This window comes from Callithrix jacchus, chromosome 1 (genome assembly GCF_049354715.1).
Source record: "Callithrix jacchus isolate 240 chromosome 1, calJac240_pri, whole genome shotgun sequence".
In the NCBI taxonomy this organism is placed as follows: Eukaryota; Metazoa; Chordata; class Mammalia; order Primates; family Cebidae; genus Callithrix; species Callithrix jacchus.
The window spans coordinates 39134867-39157859 of record NC_133502.1 but is presented as its reverse complement, the minus strand read 5'-3'; the positions used below and the strand labels follow the sequence as shown (position 1 = coordinate 39157859).

The window sequence follows — 22993 nt, the reverse complement described above, 5'->3', positions numbered from 1 at the left end:
CATTTTAACTTGATCATTTCTGTAATGAGCCTCTCTGAATAGTCACATTCTGAAGCACTAGAGATTAGAACTTCAGTGTTACCTTTTTCTTAAAGGGGACACAACTCAACGTACAGTAGAGTATTACCAAGAAATTCATGTTTTAAGGAAATGTGATTTCTAACGTTTTACACAGTTGGAAACATTGGTTTGAAAATCCAGTGCAGTGAAATAATGCAAGTTCTTTACCTGGTAGGAGCTTTCTGAAACCATTAGCCCATGACACCTGAAACCTGCTAAGTATAGTCATTTGAGATGCTGTGCACTTTGTTGACAGTGAAAATATATCATTTCCTGAAAAGTGCCTTTTCGTAGAGAGAAGCTGTAGAAATTTACCACTACAGAAGACAAAATAGGTTGTTCCTTCTCTTACTTGTCTAAACTCAAAGACAGCTGGAAAGAGACTTGTTGCTCCCCAGTGCTGCTCCCTGGATGGCATGACTTTAGCCCTGCTCTCGACTACCTAACAAAAGACTTACTTGCTTGAAGTTCATACATAAACTGTCCTTCCTTTACTTTGCTACCCTCTATGGCCAGTGCTCATGTACCTCAATTATAACTACTTCTACCTCATAGTATTTCTTTCCACTCCCTTCCTTTTCTTGGTACTAAGATTTGCTGGAAGGATCTGACCTATGCACAATTCACTGTTGTTTCTATTCACCCTGCCCTACTTGCACACATATTGGGCCACATATATATACCTATAGAAGTACAACTGCTCATTCATTCAGTATTCAACAAGTGTTAATTTCTTGCTCTAGATGATACTGGAATGGTAGTTTGGAGGTACCCTTGGGAAGTTCTGGTGTGCTGGTTCTTGCTGTTTAACTCTGTTAGTGCTGTGAAACCAAAAAAGGTTTTTAATTGGGTTACTAATAGAAGTTTACAAATGTTAAACTGGAAGCAAGACATTGGAAGGATGGGAAGGAGGGAAAAGCTAAAAGAAGTAGACAAATTAGGAAGGTATTGAAACATCTAAAAGATAAATAACGCATACTAAGGCAAGAGTGATGTCAGGAAAAAGGGTAGGAGCAGAATAGATTGTAAAGCCCTTTGAGGTAAAAGAAAAATTCAAAACATAGGACCTGGAAGTTAACTGGATATGTAAAGAAAAGCATGAGGAGGAATCAACCTTAGCTTCAAATGATAGGCTACAGAAATAACACACACACACACACACACACACACACACACACATCAAGAAAAGGGTCTGGCTTGGGGCACAGAACAGACAGTAAGTTCTGCTTTGGACTTTTGAAGTTTTAGGGACCTGTAGCTCAATCTTCAAATGGTAGACATATATTTGGGAGTCAATCATGTAGAGGTGAAAGTCTGGAAATTAAAAGGCACTTGATTAGAATACTACAAGCAGAAAAAGAATTTCAAGGGCACAGCCTTGAAGAATACATACATGTTTAGGATGGGAAGAAAAAACAAAATAGGTGAAGAGTTTTTAAGGTCGTTAGGAGGGTGAAGCCAAATCTAAGAAAATCTAGTGTGGAGGAATTCACAGAAAGGTGGCCAAGCATTTTGAAATGGACCAGGGACTGTTTCATTTTCGTATTTATAGCACCCAGTAGAGCTCAAAAATAAGTATTCAGTACATACCTTTTGAATAAAATCTTTGCGAAAGTGAACTTAATGAAACTCTTAGTATCTAAACATTGCAAGGAGCATGTAATTAGTTTATTCTGTCATCCAGTATTAGATTTAAAAATGATAATATTGTCTTCTACTTCTCCCTTGGAAGTCAAAATAATAGATTATTAAATAGCTGGTAACCTTCAGTCCTCCACCACATGACTGCGTTACAAAGTAGGGAAGACATAGCCTGTTTCACACTGAAGGAGTTGCAGCTCAGGTACAGTCAGCAAGTGGTGAAACCAGGATTCCACTGGGTGTATCTGACACCAGCACCTGTCTGCTTTTTTATTGCCATGTTATCAACTCTGGAGCCAGACAAAACCAATCTGTTCCTGTAACCATCTTTGAATAGTTGGACACCTTAGTCGTCTATTGTTAAAGCAAATCTTTTCTAGTTATCTAAAATATTCTCTGAAAATTATGGTATATGCATGTTCTTACTTATAAGTGGGTGTTGAACAGTGAAAACACGCTAACACAGGGAGGGGAACACCACACACTAGGGCCTGGGGGATGGGGGATAGGGGAGGAATAGCAGGGGGTAGGGGATTGGGGAGAGATAGCCTTAGGAGAAATACCTACTGTAGATGATGGGGCGATGGATGCAGCAAACCACCACTTTGCACATGTATATCTATGTAACAATCCTGCATGATCTGCACATGTACCCCAGAACTTAAAGCATAATAAAGAAAAAAATTTACAGTATAAAGAATTGGCACTATTATTGTTACCCTCATCAATAAGAAACTTTTTGGAAAAACTAAAGACTGAAAGTAATTTGATTTAATAATAATAGCAGATTACACTTGTGTCTGGCTTCCTGTATTTCTAGTGCTATCCTAAACTCTGCATATATTATGTCAATTCCCATAAAAATCAAATGAGATAAATATTATCTTTTCCATCTTGATGAAATTGGTAGGTTAAGTAATTTGCCCAAAGTTACTCAGATAGTGGAAAATAATTATTTTGTGATGCAAATTAGTTTGAAATATATTTAGGCAAATCCATGTAAACATGATTAGTAAAAACAAAACCAAAACACCTTTAGTAAAAATTAATCTGTTCTCAGCCTTTTCAAACATAAGTGATTATAAATTTCAGATGAATACATGAATGAAAGTTTCAGTCTATCTTTGGAGATAAACAGATCCTCTGAGTCATCAATGTGTTCAAGATCTAGTAGAGCATTTAATCTCATAGGGACCGCAGTAGTTACAGAAATAAAAGGTAGTATATCACAGTTCAACCAGAAAAGCAGAACCATTAGGATGTCTACTTATCCCATCTCTATTGCTGTCTCTATCATCTCTATCTCATATGTGCATATTTATATTTACATATCCATCCATCTATCTGCATCTATTACAAATAACTGATTTATGCAATCATGACAGCTAAGTTAAAAGCAAGTCAAAGCTCTGCAGGGCAGGTGGTCGAGAAGGGAGGTCATGAGCAGGCTGGAATCCAAGGGTACAAAGCTGATATTTGTTGTCCACAGGCAAGAGTCTCCACCTAGGCAAGGCCTGAGCCCTCTTTGAAAGATCTTCCGAGTAAGTCTGGCTCACCTAGATTATCCAGGACAATTATCTTTTGATAAAATGAAAGTCAACTGATTAGACATTTTCATCACATCTTCAAAACCTGATCACAGGCAGTACATAGATTAGTGTTTGACTGAATAACCAGGAGACAGGATGTGCACGTTTCAAAATGGCTTCTATTGTCTTTTTTTTCCCCCTCCAACTCTGTAATGAATATCTCTTGCAGCTCATCTTACCTGAAAACAATCATGAAAGGGAATTTGGGAATTGTTGTTTAACTTAGCTAAGAGGACACATCAAAAGCCATTATAGGCAGTTGAGGTTGTCAGCATGATGGTCCGTATTTTCCACATTTTGTTGCCTAGTGAAACTATTTAAAGAATAATCTATACAAAACATGACCGATAAAAACTTAAGAGTGACAAGACAAAGGTATAAAGAAGATTATAATTATTATAACAACATTTGACATTGTTAAGTATAAATACTTAGATATGGTAGACATAAGTAATATAACAAATACTTAAGATATATTATAATGAAAACGATAGTTCATATCTTGCTTAAACTTTAGTTCTTTTAAATAGAAGATATTGGACTCTATGCTTTATGTATCAAATTCATATTAACTGAAAAGAAAATTGCAATTAATTAGCATGCTCTTTGAAACATTAAAATTTGATTAGTAAAATTTGGGGTGATGAGAGATTTATAAACGTGTTTTTGAAAAGAGAAAAGATACAGTAGATTAAGATAATTTTAATAAATACTGTTTATTGCCAGTCCAACTATGCACCAGGAACTTAACATTCATTATCACCAACCTTCATATACACCAAAAGGTCACTCCGCTGAGAAGTGGCTTATCTCAGATTTCACTCAGTTCCAACCCATTCTGTACTGTACATTACTTTAACTAGGCTATAATGCCTGTAAAAGTTACTTTTAGACATTCATATGGTTATGTGTTTTGTTTTGTTTTCTCCCTCTCACTTCTCTTAAGTTCTCAAGGCGAACTTAACACTGTCATATAGGATAGTCGATAGTTTATGCCTTTTTCCTAACTGTGGAACATAAAGAGATCTTTTACCTGGTCTAGGCCTCTTTGTCATTGGTGGATCAACAGGCAAAGAGCAGTTTGAGGGCAAGGGCTTTCTTCCAGGTGCCTTTGGATCCACTGTGTGTCTACGCCTAAGTCACCCCAACTCTTTTCCCGGGGACTTGATTTCGATACCAAGTAATTTGCTCATTTGCTCTCTTAAACTGTTTAAGAGATAGCTTGACATTCTTAATTGGCTAATTTATAAAATTACTAACTCCCAAGTTGAGTTATAACAATATTCTCACCCATAAATGCTACTCCAAGGAAATGGAAAAACCTGATTACCCTCCACTTAAAAAATAGCTCTATAAAATTATATATTATATTTAATTCAGCTTCACCAATGCCTGTATTGAGGAAATGTGGTCTTCTAGATTAGCTGACATTTCTTTTTTTTTATTTAAAAGAAACTGAAAGGGATTTAATTAACATTATATAAGTAGACTTTGGAAAGGGAATAAAATGGGCATATGATTTCATTTGGAGTATAAGAGAAGACAAGGAAATAAATAAATAAAACAACCCCAAAGTTAGAGTTGGAAATTTGTAGCAAATTAGTAGATGCCAGAAAACTTGTCACAGGATGACAAGTGACCTACAGTGGTAGGCACCAAGAGGAGAAGAAACCCTATAGGATATCCTGCCAGCATCCAGAGGTGCAAGAGGTTTATTTTACATATTGGAAAGACCACATGCTCCCTTCTTTGCTTAACTACCTCTAAGCAATCAGCAGCCAGATTTTATCTGATTTATGATTATGGGTCTTCTTATAGCCTTGAAATAATCAAGATTTTCAAGACCCAGGTTCTTTTCCCTGCCTTGTCACCCACTCCACTGTATCCTTTATCAGACAATTCCCTTTGTCGTTCCTTCGTTTTCTCATTTACAAGTGTGGAAACACAATGCATGCCATGTCCTCTTTCAGCATGATGCAGAGACCAATGGGAAAATATGTTTAAAGTCTGTTAGACTCCTTGGAAGCAAGGTACCACATATGCACAGCATTCTATCTTTATTCATTTCCAGTTTGAGGGGAAATGAGTTGAAGTGAACACAGCTGGGGCTTGGGTCAGAGTAGGAGTCGGGTTGAAACGATCATTTGTGAAACACTTACTTTGGTACAGATTATCTATTGAAGGAACATGACAATGAGACCCTGAACAATTTTCTTCCCTAAATGATTCTCTGTATTTGGTGATTTTCCCTGAAGCCCATTGACATCTTATAGATTCCTTATAGCATGTTAAGTTTGTGCTTTTTCTAATAACTTATAGAAACTTTCTTACAGAAAATGGAAAAAAAAGTGGCAAGATAAGGTATGCAAGATAGCTCTTATGAAAAATAATTGTGTGGTGGTTCCTCAAGGATCTAGAAATAGAAACATCATTTAACCCAGCAATCCCATTACTGGGTATATACCCAAATGATTATAAATCGTTCTATTATAAAGACACATGCACACGTATGTTCATCACAGCACTGTTTACGATAGCAGACTTGGAACGAACCCAAATGCCCATCACTGATAGACTAGATAAAGAAAATTTGGCACATATGCACTACGGAATACTATGCAGCCATAACAAGGATGAATTCATGCCCTTTGCACGGACATGGATGAAGCTGGAAACCATCATTCTCAGCAAACTGACACAAGAACAGAAAACCACATGTTCTCACTCATAAGTGTGTGTGGAACAATAAGAACACATGAACACAGGGAGGGGAACATGACACACTGAGGGCTGTTAGGGGGTGAAAGAGCTAGGGGAGGGACAGCAGGGGGTGGGGGGATTGGGGAGGCATAATGTTAGGAGAAATACCTAATGTAGAGGATGGGGAAATGGATGCAATAAACCACCATGCATGTGTATACCTATGTAACAATCCTGCACGATCTGCACGTGTACCCCAGAACTTAAAGTATAATAATTAAAAAAAAAAGGAAAACAATGGGGAAAAAAGTAGTTTCCATCAATCTGTTCTTTCAAGGAATAACAATCACATGCTAATGTCTGGGACTTTTGAAATTGTAGATGTACCTATTAACACCAAAACAATTCCATTTTTGAGAATAGAGCCTAGGTGATGTTTCTAAATGGATTATTGGTGTGACCAAAATCGAGAATTTATAAGGTGGCACCTCAGAATTGTCACCTTCAGCCCTAAGTACAGGGGTACATTTAGCAGACTTTAGAGCTGACGTTTTATTGAATGCTTACTGTGTTCCCACATTTACATGGATTATCTGGTTTAATATTCACAACAATTCCATGATTTCCTTCATTTCCAATAATAGGTTAAATAACTTGCCTGATTTTATACAACCATGAAGTAGAAGAGCCTGGATTGAAAGTTATCTGGCGTAAACCTTTGCCTATCATTGGTATACTGTTTCTGAGAAGGAATGCAAAAGCTGATCCTATATTCAGTGAGCATTTTCTTTTTCATATGTATATGTTACTAATTCCTCCACTAGGCTCCAGATTATTTCAAGGGCATTGAATGTGTCTTATTCATCTTTGTGGGAAACTCAATCTCAAGCCCAATGTCTGTACGTAGGAAGGATGTCTTAAACATCGCAAAAAGGGTATTGTTATCTCCTTGATGTAGGTGGGCATACTGAGGCTTTAAGATGCTAAGCAGTTGCCCACAGTTCTACTACAGCAAAGCCGCCTCCTGATTTCAGTCCCTGACTCTTCCCAGGATGCTGCAGCCTCTTCTACTATTTTCCCCCTTTCTGTTGCTGGTTTCTAATTTTAGTTTTTGATCATACCTTAAGCTCTTTGCAGGGGAATCAAGGAAGGCCCTCTGTTCATTGAATCAATAGACTTTTCTGGACTTCAATAGATAGAGCACTAAATAGGGATTTATTGAGTTACTACAAGGTACCAGGCATATTGCTAGATGAATTACTAACCTCACGTAATCAAATCTTATCAATTATCCCATGATGTGGTGACTATTGTCAAATTTTATGGATGAAAAAACTAAGTCTGAGAGAGGTTAAATTACTTGTCTAAGGTCAGGCAACTATTTAAACCCAGGTCAGCCTGATCCTGAAACCCAAATTCATTCAGCTATGCCAAAAACGGTGGCATAGTATATATCTCTCTCAAAGCTTTATTTTAATCTAATTCTATGATGAATGACTAAAACTATTTCTGTTTTCCTTAAAAAAGAGAATGAGATCTTATTGGACCCTTTTGTTGTTGTGAATGCTATTGTCAAAACAACACCTTGACTGAAATATTGTAATGTTATCATTACTTGCTAATGAACTGAACAGCAAAAATTATTTTGAGCTTGTAATAGGAACAGTGGTTATTCAGAGAAGGCCAGAATTCTTGGTTTGCATTCTTTTGCCTTCTGCCAGACTGCTATGAGCTTTCACCCAGAGGACACATCAGGTCTGTCGTAAGTCCCACCTTCTCACCAGCATCAGATAATGACTGGTGTTCATGTTTCCACTCAACAGGCCTTCCTATTGCAAATCACTGACATTCTTCCTTTCAATAGGAGCCAGTAACTCCAGTTTCTTTCTGCCCTCTGCCTCATCTTTCTTTTCATTTTATACAGAGAGATTTAACAACCACAGTTAAAGAGAAACCTCCTGTCAGGATATAAGTGGATGCCAACTCTGCTGCTGCTGCTGGCCGAGAGCTTAGGCCAGTGACAGTTGGGCTAGAATGAGATTCCAGGCACACCTGGGAGAGAAGCATGTTAGGGCACAGGGGTGATAATGACAAATTAAAATTACTGCTGCAGCAGAGTAGAGTAGCCCCTGGTTCATGGAAGATGTCATTAATGTTCTAAAAATAATCTAAAAGTATGCTTTGAAAATGTAATTTATTAAATACAACTCACATACTGAGAATTTATTTTTATGGTTGTCTTGCTGCAGAAGGAGGAGATGAGATGTCATGTTATCTGCCAGGTTGTGATAAACTTTCAAATTTTGAGCATTTGCTTCCTTGATTTTGGATGTGGACCATCGTATATTACATCTATGTGGATTTGGCATGTCAAACTATAAGTTAGAAAATAAAGAACCATTCTCAACTCTCGAAATGAATGCTCAAAGCCTCTTGTGCCAGGCTCCAGGATCCCCATATATTCACCAGAATTGGGGTAGGGCTGCGGTGGAGATGAGGAAATAGTCCTAAATCCTGTATCCCCTTATGACATAGCACTCAGAGCATACCTGCTGAGCCTGTGAAAAGCCGTAACTGTCCCCAGAACTGGCCAGGAACAGCCTCCTGGGTTGCTGGGTCTCCTGGCTTGGGATCTGTATTTGGGGCTACCCTACTGAAAGTCTAGTAGGACTTTTCTACTTGCTTAAGCTGGAGGGCTCTGGGATGAGAAGAAAAGCAATCCATCTTAGTTCTCCAGTGCTATATTTGGTCACACACCATGCCAAAACTGAACTGGGGTTTCTTACATAGTTAGAGTTTTTAAATCCTTCTTTCTATCCAGAATGAAGAAGTGTCTATTGAAACCAAGCCATGTTTTCTTGCCAATTCAATATTGCTAAAGCCACTTCATCTCTTCTTGCCCCAAACTTGTGTATTATAGGAAGTTTCTTCTCTCTTAGCTGTTCATCTGTAGAGATAGTCTATTTCCTAGTGCTTCACTCAGTCAAAAAATTTCATGCTAAGCCTGCCAGGTTTATACATATTTAGTTATTTTAATTCACTAGCACCAGCAACTCTTAGGAAGACTGACTCCAGACATGTGTTGGTGTCCAATTGCCTCCTCAATCCAGACATTTGGTGTGATAAGAAGGCAGCCTTTAGAATTAACTGGCTGGATTCAAATGTTACCCTGCCACTTACGAGTTCTTTGACTTTGGTCAAGTTACTTAAATTTTCTGAGCCCAATCTTCCAGTTTGAAAACAAAGACAATAATTTTCATCCCATAGATCTTGGTGGTGGAGGGCGTTAGTCACTGTTGGGTACCATTGGTAGTACTCTGAATAGCAAACTGAACCCTGGCAGCCTGGTCTCCACTCTGCCAGGCATGTGTAAGCTAAATAGCTGTTAAATTTTGCCTTCAACAGCTTAACTACACTGAGCTGGGCAGGTAAGGGAAAATGAGGTCAGCATACATACTAACCAGGAGAACTTGTCAGGCTCATAAAAAACCCTAGCTATATGTATTAGTCCACTTTTGTGTCACTATGCCTGAGACTGGGTAATTTAGAAAGAAAATAGGTTTAATTGGCTCAGGTTTCTGCAGGTTGTAAAGGAAGCATGGTCCCAGCACCTGCTCAGTTTCTGGTGTGGGTCCCAGGAAGCTCCAATCATGGTGGAGGGCAAAGGGAGAATGAGCATGTCATATGGCTAGGGTGAGAGCAAGAGAGAGAAGGGGTAGGTGAAACACTCTGACACAACCAGATCTTGGGTAAAGTCACCGAACAGGAACTCACTCATTACCGAGCAGATGGTGCTAGGCCATTCATGATGGATCCTCTAAACCCAAACACTTCCCATCAGGCCCCACCTCCAACATTGGGCATTACATTTCAACATGAGATTTGGAGGGGACAGATATTCAAACTGTATCACTATGTCTACTCAATAAATCAGTCCAACATACCATTCCAGGAAACGTGGGAGAAATTGCAGCTGCAAGGGGGATGTAGTACATAGGGGGATGAAGCTGAATAAATACTGTATTTTGACTATTACTAATGCTAGCTATTCTGCTTTATACACCCAGGGCTGTTGCAGCCTTTGAAGCCTCTATTGCATATTTACGCAGCTCAGCCTGTCCTCACTCATGTAATGTACAGCCATTAGTTCCATAGAGCTCCTTTAAGATGGAAGGATGAAACTGCTAAGCCAAACCATGTGATTTCCAGGAATCAACAGTACATAATAGGCTTTTCTGTTTAGTATTACTGCCTCCCTCTAACATTTTCATGTTCACAACTGTGATTGGTTCATATTGAAATTTAAGGAGAATGAAGAATCAGCAAATTCAAATAGACAAATAGATCTAGATGATCTAAATTCAAATTATATTTTGGACCATCTGTGAAATGTCTTTGACTTGTTTCTACAGCTGTAAAATAGACAAATTAGAATCTACTCTGTAATTTTAAGGAATATCAACAAAGGACTATAAAGTGCATTTAAAATGAATTTCTTGCCCACTTTAATTTCCAGGTTTCAGCACAAAGTTGATACAAATAAGGCATTACATGGTTTGTTTCATGAGTAAAATAATGTCATGTGGGGTATGTAGATTTTGGCTTATTCAGGGATTTCTAAGTGGAGCAGAAAGAACCATTAATTGGGAGTCAGAAAACCTGGATTCTAGTCCCAGAATGACCTCGTGCTAATTGGAGACTTCTTTTTCTAGCTTCATTTTTTTTATTTTCCAGTTGAAGGAGCTGATGCTCTCTAGTTTCCCTTCTGTTAATAACACTTTAATGATTTAATTTAATCAATTTTGTAGCAGGATTATAGTATCAACAGTTCTCTCCTGGGATCTAGTAAATGTCAAGTATTTGAGAAGGCAGGAAGGGAAGGAAAAAAGAAGGAGGGAGAAGAAGATGTGGAACAAGAGGAAACAGATGTGCAGAGGGAGAAAGAAAAGGAAGATTCCATTAAATGTCATGGGGCAGTGCCAGCCCAAGTGTAATTGTGAAATAAGTAGGGCTCGTCTTGATGCTTCTCACCACTTTTTTTTTTATTCATCTAGTTTCCAGTTTCCATGTTTCTTTAGAGGTCTAGATGAGCAAAGCCTAGCTGATGATCTAATCTTACCACCCTTCCAATATCTGCTCTGGCTCCAAAGTACAAAATAATCTCTCTCTCTCTCTCTCTCTCCTTTCTCAGTCTAACCACCAATGCATCTGAACTCAGCTGCAAATTGGGAGAAACATAATGAATTAACACCAAAGTAAGAATGATTTAATTTTCAACCTTTTTTCAGATAGTTATGTTTTTTTTAAAAATAGAGGGCTTGCAAATAGCATGTTAGGCAGAGAACAAAGTGAAGAGCTAAATCCAGGAGGTTTGGAGCAGAGTTACATGGCTACTACAGCAGCCTCCCAGGTCCCCTTAGATCCTGATCCCTATGGCCATTTCCCAGAAGCTCCTCTGGTTTTTCTCAGCTTCTTCCCAGCTTTTATATCTGAACACATAGGAGCTAGGATGTCAGAATCTTATTACAGCAGCTCCTGTGGACACAACAAATTTATCATAAACTAAATCAGCATATAAATAACCAAACATAACCAAACAGATGAATTAACAATGAACAGCTTCTCTGGCGATGACACTAGGAGCAGTGCCTATGGAAGTAAAGGGAGCAGAGTGCTTGGCTTCTTTGTAAATCAAGGAATACTTGGATGCATCAAACTGGGAGAAAGGAGGGCAACTAAAGTTACCTACAGTGGGGAGTAACAGAAGTGATTTCTTGGACCATCTCCTTTTGATCCAAAGCCTGTTTATTCTCAACTAGGTGTTAAACTTCAGAGTGAAAAACAAGGAACCAGAGTTTTCTTACTTTCTCATCCAGCTTTTGCTACAATTTCCAAATCCATCCCAGTAGGAGTGACTTAGGCTTAGAAGTGCTGTCCCTCTGCACATCTGCACATATGCTGTCCCTTTTCCCTCTGCACATCTGTTTCCTCCTCTTGTTCCACATCTTCTTTTCCCTCTTTCTTTTTTTAGGCTTCTTTCCAACCACAAAACATGGACCCCAGCTCCCAGACTACATTAGAGGGAAAATCTCTCCTTCCTTGCCCCACTGAACCAATGATGAATGCAGTAGCAGAGTTTGAGTGGAGACCAGGATTTTCTGGGACACTTGACTATTACCATAAGGCTTAGACCATGGACCTTGGTTACACCCGGAGAAGTGTATCTCTAACGATTCAGCTAAAAGCCAACAACTTGAGGGCTGTGTTTTTCCTCCAGAGCCTGAACAACCCCATCTGCTATTGCAGAGTGCAATGGCCTAAATGGGACACCATATCCTCTTGTCTCTGTGTGTGTTCCCAGGGATGTTATTCCGGAAGCCTCTGTGTGTATGCTGCCTGGTAATGTCCTTTGTCTATACATCAGGGTATGAAACAAATAGTTCAACATCTAGTTTACTACTCTTAAAATTTTTTAAACTCCGAAGAAAAATGTCCACTTACTGTTACAGAAAATCTCACATACAATTTCTAGAAGTTCAGGTCTGAAGATGGGTTCAGTGGATCCTTAGACAACAACCCCGATAGAGTGAGCCATCCTTGCTTGAGACAGGAAGTGCTAGAGGTGTCGGATGCCTCCATTGGAAGAACATGTGGTGCTGAAGCAGGCACAATCTAGAGGGGTTACAGATACAATGAACATTACATTGGCTTTCTTCCCATACCCTATCTGAAATAATCCCTCTCCCTTTTCTTACAATTCTGTATTCTTTCACTACTTATTTCTTCATCAGAACACTACTACATGATATGAAGGGTCTACAAAAAGTTGGGAAACCAGGGCTATATTTATATTTTAAAGCATGTTGGCTATATTGTGTAATATTCTCAGCATATTTTTCTCCAGTTCTTAAACACCTTTTCAGGTGGTCTTCCTCTAAATGTAAAGCAACAGACCCATTTGTTCATTTCAAAAATTATAATGAAGTATTTTTTCTCAATGTTTTTAGACTTTGGGGGGCAGTCTTTAGTATGTTTATTGTATTGCTAGATTTCTAGACTTTGGGGGACAGTCTTTAGTATGTTTATTGTATTGCTAGGAGAGATAAAAAGCACATTAGTATGAATGCATGTCTATTTGATGTCATCATTAACATTAGTTATTACCATCACAGATATGACTGGAATATATAATCTAAAGTTCCATTAAGTCTTATTCTTCTAGTCCCAGCAGGCTCGTGTATCAACTAACACAAAGGTCATTGTTCTCATTTTTGAAGAATAACATATTGTAAAAACACAACACTGATTATGCTGCTAGGTTTGGAAAGACATAGCAGGAACAAAATCTTCTGCTTCATGTGAAGGGAGGAGTAGGCTCTTTCCAATCCTGTCTCTGCACCGCTAGACCTGACTGAAGGTGAGAGGAACCAATCCAAATATCTCTGGTTAGAAAACATTGCTGTGAATGCACATCCAGCTGCCTGTGGAATCCCCAAGTTCCTCTCAGAGATGGTGGCCCAATATTCCATCTCAGCTGAGAAATGATTCAGTCAACAAACTGTCACATATCTTGCTATTATCCATGTGCTGGTAGAGTAACACATTGGCTAGGGAAGAACTCCTCTTCTTTCAGCTGTTAACTTTGAAACTAGAGACAAACTACTTAATGATTATATTAGGTATAAGGTTAATACACACCAAAAAAGATTCAGGCTAGTTTCTATTGCAAGATAGAAAAGAAGGAAAAGTACAGGAATACTTCTAGCTGGGCAGGAGTCAGGAAGGGCTTGCTAATACCTAACTGTGTAATAAACACACATAAGAGTATCTTTTTTTTTTTTTTAAGAACTGAAGGGGCCTTGGTCGTATGTGATGACCAAGTGAAACTGGGGGAGCCTTCGAGTAGCCTGAATCCTGCAGAAGGACATTCAATGTGTGGGCTTTGAGTTGTGATCTCAGTTATACTAACAGGATGGGGTGGTGGGTTGGCTAAGGGACAGTGACTCTTGGAGATGACAGGGTGGCCTGGGATGCCTCTGCCAAGAAAGGCTGCATAATTTCAGGAGGATACCTATTTAAGAGTATCTCAAATAGGAAACAAATGACCAAATACCTGCTGCAAGAGAAACCTTTAAATTGAATCTGAAAAGGAGAAAAATTTGAATATACAGTGATGGAGAAAAATACATTCTCCTTCCTGAGCAAAGGCATACTACAGATGATCCCCAGAGCTGTCAAGCACCATGTGCGTTTATTCACCAGTAAGCTGCTTGTTATTTCTGCTGTCCTGATTCTGGTTCAGACATCTCTCTCATAGGTTGTCCCTAGCTTGGCAATGGCAGCAGAGACCAAGGGTAATTCTTCATTAATGCAATATGATGCTTCTAACTACTTTACTGATAAATGCTGAAAAAAAAAAAAAAACAGATTGCTGAAGGCTCTACACTATCACAGAAGCACAGCTCAGAATACTATTTAGTGTAACATTTAGTTCTGGAGAAAATCTTGGAAACTTTGCAGTCAGTTAGGGAACTCAGCCACAACTAAAGTTGATCTGCTTTCAAGTGCTGGAATAAAGTAAATAATGATTGAACTAGGCAGATGGAGAGGACAGCTCTTTGAAAAATGACTCTGTGATGGTTGAATAAAAGCCAGTTTTCAGCCATTGGCGCTAAAGTTCAAAGGTGATTTCACAGGAAGAGCTCATACATATCAGTTCAGGGAGCTCAGTTTCTAGAAATTATACTTTGAACACAAGAAGAAACAGAATGGGTTTCTGGTGGTGTAAGAAACTGAAAATTAATCCAGATTTTTGCTCTCTATGTTGTTTGAAATTCAGTATTACTCTATTAAATGTGCTTGTGCTTTTAAACCTTTCCAATCCCCCAATTTCTTTATAAATATATTTCAAGTGTACTTTCAGATAAATGTAAACTTTTATATGAATTCATAAATTTAATTACTGTACATATCCTTTTTAAGGTATAGTTTTTTGTTTTTCCTTCCCTCTGGAATCCTTGTGAACACCTACTATGTGTTATTCCATATTATCAGTAAGCTCATGTTATCATACTTTACATATGTGCAAGTACACGTGTACAGGAAGTTTTAAGTAGTTTGTTGTACATAAAAACCAGTATCATACTGTTACCCTTCTTTATGCTATGTTTCCACTCACTTTTTTTTTTTAAGGCAGAGTTTCACTCTCCTTGCCCAAACTGGAGTGCAACGGTGCGATCTCTGCTCACTGCAATCTCCTGCTCTCAGGTTCAACTGATTCTCTTGCCTCAGTCTCCCAAGTAGCAAGAATTACAGGTATGCACCACCACACCTGGCTAATTTTGTATTTTTAATAGACACAGGGTTTCTTCATGTTGATCAGGCAGGTCTCAAACTTCTGACCTCAGGTAATCCACCCGCCTCAGCCCCCCACAAAGAGCTGGGATTACAGGTGTGAGCCACTATGTCTGGCCTCCACTCACCATTTCTTTGTGGAAGTCACTCCAAGACAAATGGTTTACCTCTCAATCATTCTTTTTAATGACTGCATTATGTCTTATGGTGTGGATATACAGTTCTAGATAATGAGACTCTGCTTTATTATTTGAGAGAAAGTTTTTAAATGCCACCAAAATAATTATATTTCAAATGCCAACAAGATAGGCTTATAAAAGCATGTTTTCACATCAACCGTAAATACTAAAAACCTAATTACACCTGAGGACATTACATGAAGAAGCCTGAGACTTCACTGCTCAGACTCTTCCATGTAGTAACTGAAGCCTTCGACATCACCATCTGGGAGGGTGAACGAAAGATAAAGACTCTCATTTAAATTAGCATTCCCAATGAAACTGGATTTCTGCTGGCTTCCATTACTTGCTTATTCAATAAGAAAATTCTGTGTACTTGGCATTTACTCTTTCATACTGACAATTTTTGCCTCCAGTCTACTTCTAACATTCTGTTTCCCTCATCTCTCCTTCTGTTTCATTCAAAGTGCAAAACCTCTTTTTGTCCCCTCTGTCTAAGTTGGTTTGGGCTGCTATGACAAGTTGTTACAGACTGTGGTGGCATAAACAACAAACATTTATTTCTCACTGGTTTGAAGGCTGGGAAGTCCAAGATCAAGGTGTCTACAGATCCAGCATTTGTTAAGGGCTTGTTTCATGGTTTGCAGATGGCTGTTTTCTGGTTGCATTCTCACATGGCAGAGAGCAGAGAGCCAAAGCAAGGTCTTGTGCTTCTTCTCATAAGAGCACTGATCACACATGAGGGCTCCACCCTTAAGACCTGATTATCTTCCAAAGGCCACCTCAAAATATCATCACATTGGGGATTCAGCTGCAACATATGAATATTAGGGGGACATAAACTTTTAATCCCTAGCACCTTTCTCCTATATTTCCATGTACTTTCAATTGTTTTCCATCACTGAACTAATCCTCTCTCTGTACCACACTTCCTGAGTGTTCGTTTTAACCCCAATGCTTCCCGAATGTTCCCTGTCCCCTCAGCTCACTTTCTCTGGCTCCTACTCCTCACCACAGGTTCCAACAGAAACTACTTCTCTGAGTTTTATGCAGTTATTAAGTTTGAATGTAAGGGTAGAAATTTACTTGCTTTTCTTTTTTATAAGTTTATCAAGTCCCTGCATGCACTATCTATATTGTCTTACTAATCTGTGTGAACCCAGACCCAGCACAGTTTATGAGGCTGTCTGTGTGGTGAATGCTTGGGAGATGGTTGTTGGGCAGATGTGGTTATGTATAGGAAAGTTATTCTGCTGACTCACACAGTCAGTCCTGTCTGACCTGTTCGCTCCACATGTGCCTTTTTGTTTTCTTTTTTGAGACAGGACCTCACTTTGTCACCCAGGCTGATGTGCATGATCATGGCTCACTGAATTGCAGCCTCAACCTCCCAGGCTCAAGTGGTCCTCCCACTTCAGCCTCCCAAATAGCTGCAACAGCAGGTACATGCCATTACACACAGCTAATTTTTTAATTTTTTTTTTTTTTGGTAGAGAATGAATCCCACTGTGTTGCCCAGGCTACTCTTGAACTCTTGAGCCATGTGTATTTCAGTCACCAGCTACCCAGGAAATACCTCCATGTTTGTTTCTTCTTTCCCTTCCCTTTCTCATTCCAACACCTAAAGTTCACTCCATATTATGTCTCTCCTGGACCACTGTACAAAGGTTTTCTAAATGGTAATCCTGTTTCTTTTACTGCATATATATTAAGTGGAAACTTCCAAATTCTTATTTATTTATTTGAGACAGAGTTTCACTCTTGTTACCCAGGCCGGAGTCCAGTGGTGCAATTTCAGCTCACCGCAACCTCCGCCTCCTGGGTTCAGGCAATTCTCCTGCCTCAGCCCCCTGAGTAGCTGGGATTACAGGCATGCACCATCATGCCCAGCTAATTTTTTGTATTTTTAGTAGAGACAGGGTTTCACCATGTTGACCAGGATGGTCTCGATCTCTTGACCTCGTGATCCACCCACCTCGGCCTCCCAAAGTGCTAGGATTACAGGCTTGAGCCACCGCGCCTGGCCCCCAAATTCTTAGCTCTGATTTTGTCAGTTCCCTGGTCAAAAACCAGTGTTTTCAGCCAACTCGATAAAATCAAATCTTTAGAAGTATGATTTGATAAAGCCTTGGTCTGATAAAACCTATGGAGGGTAGGATTGATAAAATTAAACATATAAATCTGGCTTTCCAAAGTACTATCCAGGCTTATCTCCACTACACCTCACCCTCTTATCACAGTCATTCGGGACTAGTGTGGAATTTCATTTTCTGTCTTTGGATATTTTGGCTGTTTAATGTGTACTGTACTTATTTTCTTTTTGCACCTTAAAAATGACCTCATTTCTATTTATTGATAACTCATCCATTCTGGAAAATCTTAATCATCACTACTAGGTCCCACAGCCTCCATAAGACCTGCTGTGATTTTCTCCAGCCAGATATCTCTCTCTCCACTGGCTCCATTGCTTTTCATTCATGCCACTCTTATGTTTTCTTTTATTGTATGTACTTGTGGCTCCTCTAAATATATGTATTTAAATATACATTGTGAAGTCTCAAATATATATGTATTTATAATATCTAACATAATTACTTATATATGTATATATACATGCAGATACATCAGGCACATATCACTATATATATATTTGTTCTTTTTATTATTTATGTTTGATTACTGAACTTTGCATCTGTTAGACTAGGGACCATGACTTATTGCCTTTTGTTTCTTTCATTATATGCTTCAAATAGGTTTCTTGAACTTAAATTAAAATTTCACAGGCCAATTTAGCCATTTCTTACAAAATTCCCAGTAACTGGAGTATACAGCTTTACATTTAATAGATGAAAACTAAAGCCAAGTCTTCATGGCTAAATGGATAGAATCATAAAATATTTGTAATAAGACCTTTCTAAATTTACAACAAAGAATGATTCTCACCTATATATTTTAAGTAATACTCCTAGATATAGAATACTATTTCAATGAGCTATCCTTGACTAATATAGTGCAAAAGAGAATTTTGAATTTTTTGGCCATATTCAAAATTTTCTAAGATATCTATTCCATATGGCACATTTATTGTTGAAAGATGATATTTAGACATCGTATAAATGCCAGGTCTAGGAATTTCTCTCCAGTTTTTAAAATCTTGTTCCTTTTCAAGGTTTAGTAAAAAATGAGCTGCATTTTGACTTAAGTAAAACCATGTGCTGTATATGTTTTTATTATGTACAATTTTTAAGATATTTTTTAAGAAAAGCAATTTACTTAAATGAATTTTTAATTCTCACCACACTCATTTCATGTAAGTAAGAATTTTATAGGCCAAAGTGAATCAAAGAATGGGAAGCATTTTTCAAGATAACAGGATTGGAGAAGGACTTTTACATAGTAAGGCCAGAGAGAGAGAGACAGAGAGGCTATTTTTCTATTGACACCCAATCAATTTTTCACTAAAGTGTATTGTTTAAAATTGTCTAACAGATCCCATTTTGATTTCTATATATTAATTGTTTTGTTCATTTTAGGTGATGTCTTTGAATAAAACAATATCAAAATAGATAAAAATGAAGGAACTTCAGTAGTTGATCTAATATTGCTCTCCTAAATTTCCTGATGTAGCTGAGTCTGACCCAAAGTCAACAACACAGAGTGGGAATGGTTAATAAATATAAAAACTTAGTTAGAATGAATAAGATCTACCATTTGATGGCACAACAAAGTGACTAAATCAACAATAATTTATTATACATTGAAAAATAACTAAAGGAGCTAAAGCCTTTAATCCCAGCACTTTGAGAGGCTAGTGAGCAGATCCCATGAGCCTAGTAGTTTGAGACCAGCCTGGGCAAAATGGTGAAACCCCAAAAAATAAAAAATAAACTAAAAATGCATAATTGGAAGTTTGTAACACAAAGAAATGATAAATGCTTTAGGTGATGGATATCACATTTACGATGTGATTGTTATACACATTGATGTGCCTGTACCAAAATGTCTAAAGTACCCCATAAATATATACACCTACCCATAAAAATGAAAAAACAAAACAACAGTATCATTTCACAGAGAATATTGTGAGGTGTGCTTTTGAAACCTTTGAAGTTCTAATTTTTCACTCTTACAAGGAAAATTCTAGCAATTAATGAAGTGTTCCACAGGATCTAGAATAAGAAAAATTGTTAAACCTTCCTGAACGACTCTTTCACATACCTTAAAATACAAGTCAGTGTGTGATTAGTTCCAATCACAGGAATAATTGCTCAAGCATACCCTACATATTTGAAAGGGCCCAAGACAAGAAGATGGTACAACTTACCTTGATAATTATATTCGTTAATTAAAACTGATTAAAGGATTTTAGAAAGTTTTATATTATTTTGTTTGGAAGACCAGAATATATTCTTGGCATACTTGGTACTATGGTTTCTCCTAGATCAGAAAGCAAGGGACTTTTGTTTCTTCTCATTACTTAATACCTATTATTGTTTGCCTTTCATAGCATCCCACCTTATTTTGACAACAAACAAACAAGCAAGAAAACAAACAAAAGAATGCAAAAGCCACAGGACAATCCCTTTACAAGGAACGGTGTTCTATAGCCTGTTTAAATATCCAGTCATCATAATGATACTTTAAAGATACAGTTATCATAATGCCAGTATTATATTATCAGACTCTGGATTACCAGACTAAAAATGTGAATTAAAATGCAACTACAGAGCAAGATTAAAATTGATGTTAAGCATATACAAAAAGTTATTACATGTTTAAATCACATTTAATTACATGTTCAAGAGCATTTTTATTACAGAATGAGGTTTAGTGAACAGTGCCTTTATTTTCATTGGTTTTTATTCAAATGCTGTTATTGGAAAATGATTGCAAAGATCATTTATTTTGATATCTAAAAAATCTGAGATATTTTCTATTAATTGATATTATAACTGGTGATAGATGAGGGACCCAGGAGATGTGTATTTAGGCTTACCTTTGCCCTGAGACTTTGTGATCTCAGGTGTCACATTCCTCATCTGCTTATATCAACATCTGTCAATCTATTAATTCTATTTTTTCTAGGCATGTATAAGAAAAACTCAACCAGGGATGTGACTTTCTGATAATCCCTAATGTCCTTCTCTTCTCCTAAGCACTATCAGTAATCATATCTCATCTATTATGTGGTGAATAGCAGAGACTTGTCAGATCTCACTAGGGGTGAAACTTCATTCTCATGATTTTAGAAAAGCTGAGAACTATGCTATCACTTTAATCATCTTTCTTGAGTATGGCTTCATAGCTGGGAACAGATTCATGTCCTAAGACAAGTACAGTTTCACATGGAAAAGCTTAACAACTAGAGCTGTGAATGAACTTTATACCAACTCAGGGTAGGTCTACCCTGCAAATTAGTATCTAACAGTCCCACTAGCCCCAATATTAGGTAAATATGGTAAGTCCTATTTTCCCCAAAGTCTGTGACATTGGGGATGTTTATGATGTTACTTTGAATTACTATGATATATCATCCAACATGCCCCCAAACAAACACATAATTTTTTATATGGGTTTTATTTATATTTAAATTTTGCTGCATTTTGGCTACTAAACTTATAAGTAATGAGAGTTCGTATTTACCCACCATTAAAGAGTTAGATAGTACCTATATTAGTCCATTCTTATGATGCTAATAAAGACATATGCCAGACTGGTTAGTTTATAAAGGAAAATAAGTTCAATTGACTCACAGTTCAGCATGGTTGGGAGGCTTCAGGAAACTTACAATCATGGTGGAAGGGGAAGCATACATGTCCTTCTTCACATGGTAGCAGCAAAGAGAAGTGCTAAGCAAAAGGGGGTATGCCCCTTATAAAACCTTCAGAACTCATGAGAACTGACTTGCTATCATGAGAACAGAATGAGGGTAACTGCATAATTTAATTACCTCATACCACATTCCTTCCATGAAATGTGGGGATTATGGGAACTGTAATTCAAGAAAAGATTTGGGTGGGGACACAGCCAAACCATATCATTCCACCCCTGGCCCCTCCCACATCTTATGTTCCCACATTTTGAAACACAATCATGCCCTTCCAACAGTCCCCCAAAGTCTTAACTCATTTCAGCATTAACTGAAAAGTCCAAGTCCAAAGTCTAATCTGAGACAAAGCAAGTCCCTTCTACCTATAAGCCTGTAAAATCAAAAGCAAATTAGTTATTTCCTAGATACAACAGGGATACAGGCATTAGGCAAATAGACCCATTCCAAGTGGGAGAAACTGGCCAAAACAAAGGGGCTATAGGTCCCATGCAAGTCTGAAATCCAACAGGGCAATCATGAAACCTTAAAGTTCCAAAATTATCTCCTTTAACATCATGTCTCACATCCAGGCCATGCTGATGCAAGAGGTAGGCTCTCATGGCTTTGGGCAGCTTCTCCCCTGTGGCTTTGCAGGGTACAGCCACCCTCCTAGCTGCTTTCACAACTGGCATTGAGTGTCTGTGGTTTTTCCAAGCACACAGTGCAAGCTGTTGATTGATCTAAGTTTCTGGGTTCTGGAGGACAGTGTCCCTATTCTCATAGCTCCACTATGTAGTGCCTCGTGAGGACTCTGTGTGGAGGTTCAAACCCCACATTTCCCTTTTGCACTGCCCTAGCAGAAGTTCATGAGGGCTCCACCCCTGTAGCAGATCTCTGCCTGGACATCCAGGCCCTTCTGTACATCCTGTGAAATCTAGGCAGAGGTTTTCAAACCTCAGTCCTTGACTTCTGTGTACCTGCAGGCCCAACACCACATGTAAGCCACCAAGACTTGGGTCTTGCACCCTCTGAAGCAATGGCCGTGGCTGTATATTGGCCCTTTTTAGCCATAGCTAGAGCTGAAGTAGCTGGGATGCAAAGTACCATGTCTGGAGGGTGCATAGGGCAGCGGGGCCCTGGGCCCACATTTTCTCCATTGTCTTGGTGATTAATATTTGACTCCCCATTACTTATGCAAATTTCTACAGCCAGCTTGAGTTTCTCCCAGAAAATGGGGTTTTCTTTTCTATCTTATCAGGCTGCAAATTTTCCAAACTTTTATGCTCTGCTGCTTCTTGAATGCTTTGTTGCTTAGAGATTTCTTCTGCCAGATACCCTAAATCATCTCTCTCAAGTTCAAAGATCCACAGCTCTCTAGGGCAGGGACAAAGTGCTGCCAGTCTCTGCATAGCAAGAGTGACCTTTACTCCAATTCCCAACTAGTTCCTCATTTCTACCTGAGACCACCTCAGTCTGGATTTCATCCATATCACTATCAGCATTTTGGTCAAAGACCTTCAACAGGTCTTTAGAAAGTTCAGAAGTTTCTTATGTTTTCCTGTCTTCTTCTGAGCCCTTCAAATTGTTCTATCCTATATCTATTACCCAATTGCAAAGTTGCTTCCACATTTTTAGGTACTCCACTCTACTGTTCTACTGGT

General features: G+C 38.3%; 1 long non-coding RNA gene across 4 annotated transcripts in view; it reads right to left on the bottom strand.

Moving 5' to 3' along the window:
• Positions 1-6230: 6230 nt before the first annotated feature.
• LOC128931402 (uncharacterized) overlaps positions 6231-22993 on the bottom strand; it is a 537214-nt gene continuing 520451 nt past the window's right edge. For 2 of the 4 annotated variants that reach the window (XR_008479765.2, XR_008479755.2), the window contains one exon: positions 6231-12662. This is a non-coding gene — a long non-coding RNA (uncharacterized LOC128931402). The remainder of the gene's footprint in view (positions 12663-22993) is intronic. The other 2 variants (XR_008479757.2, XR_008479759.2) reach the window with 2 other exon arrangements.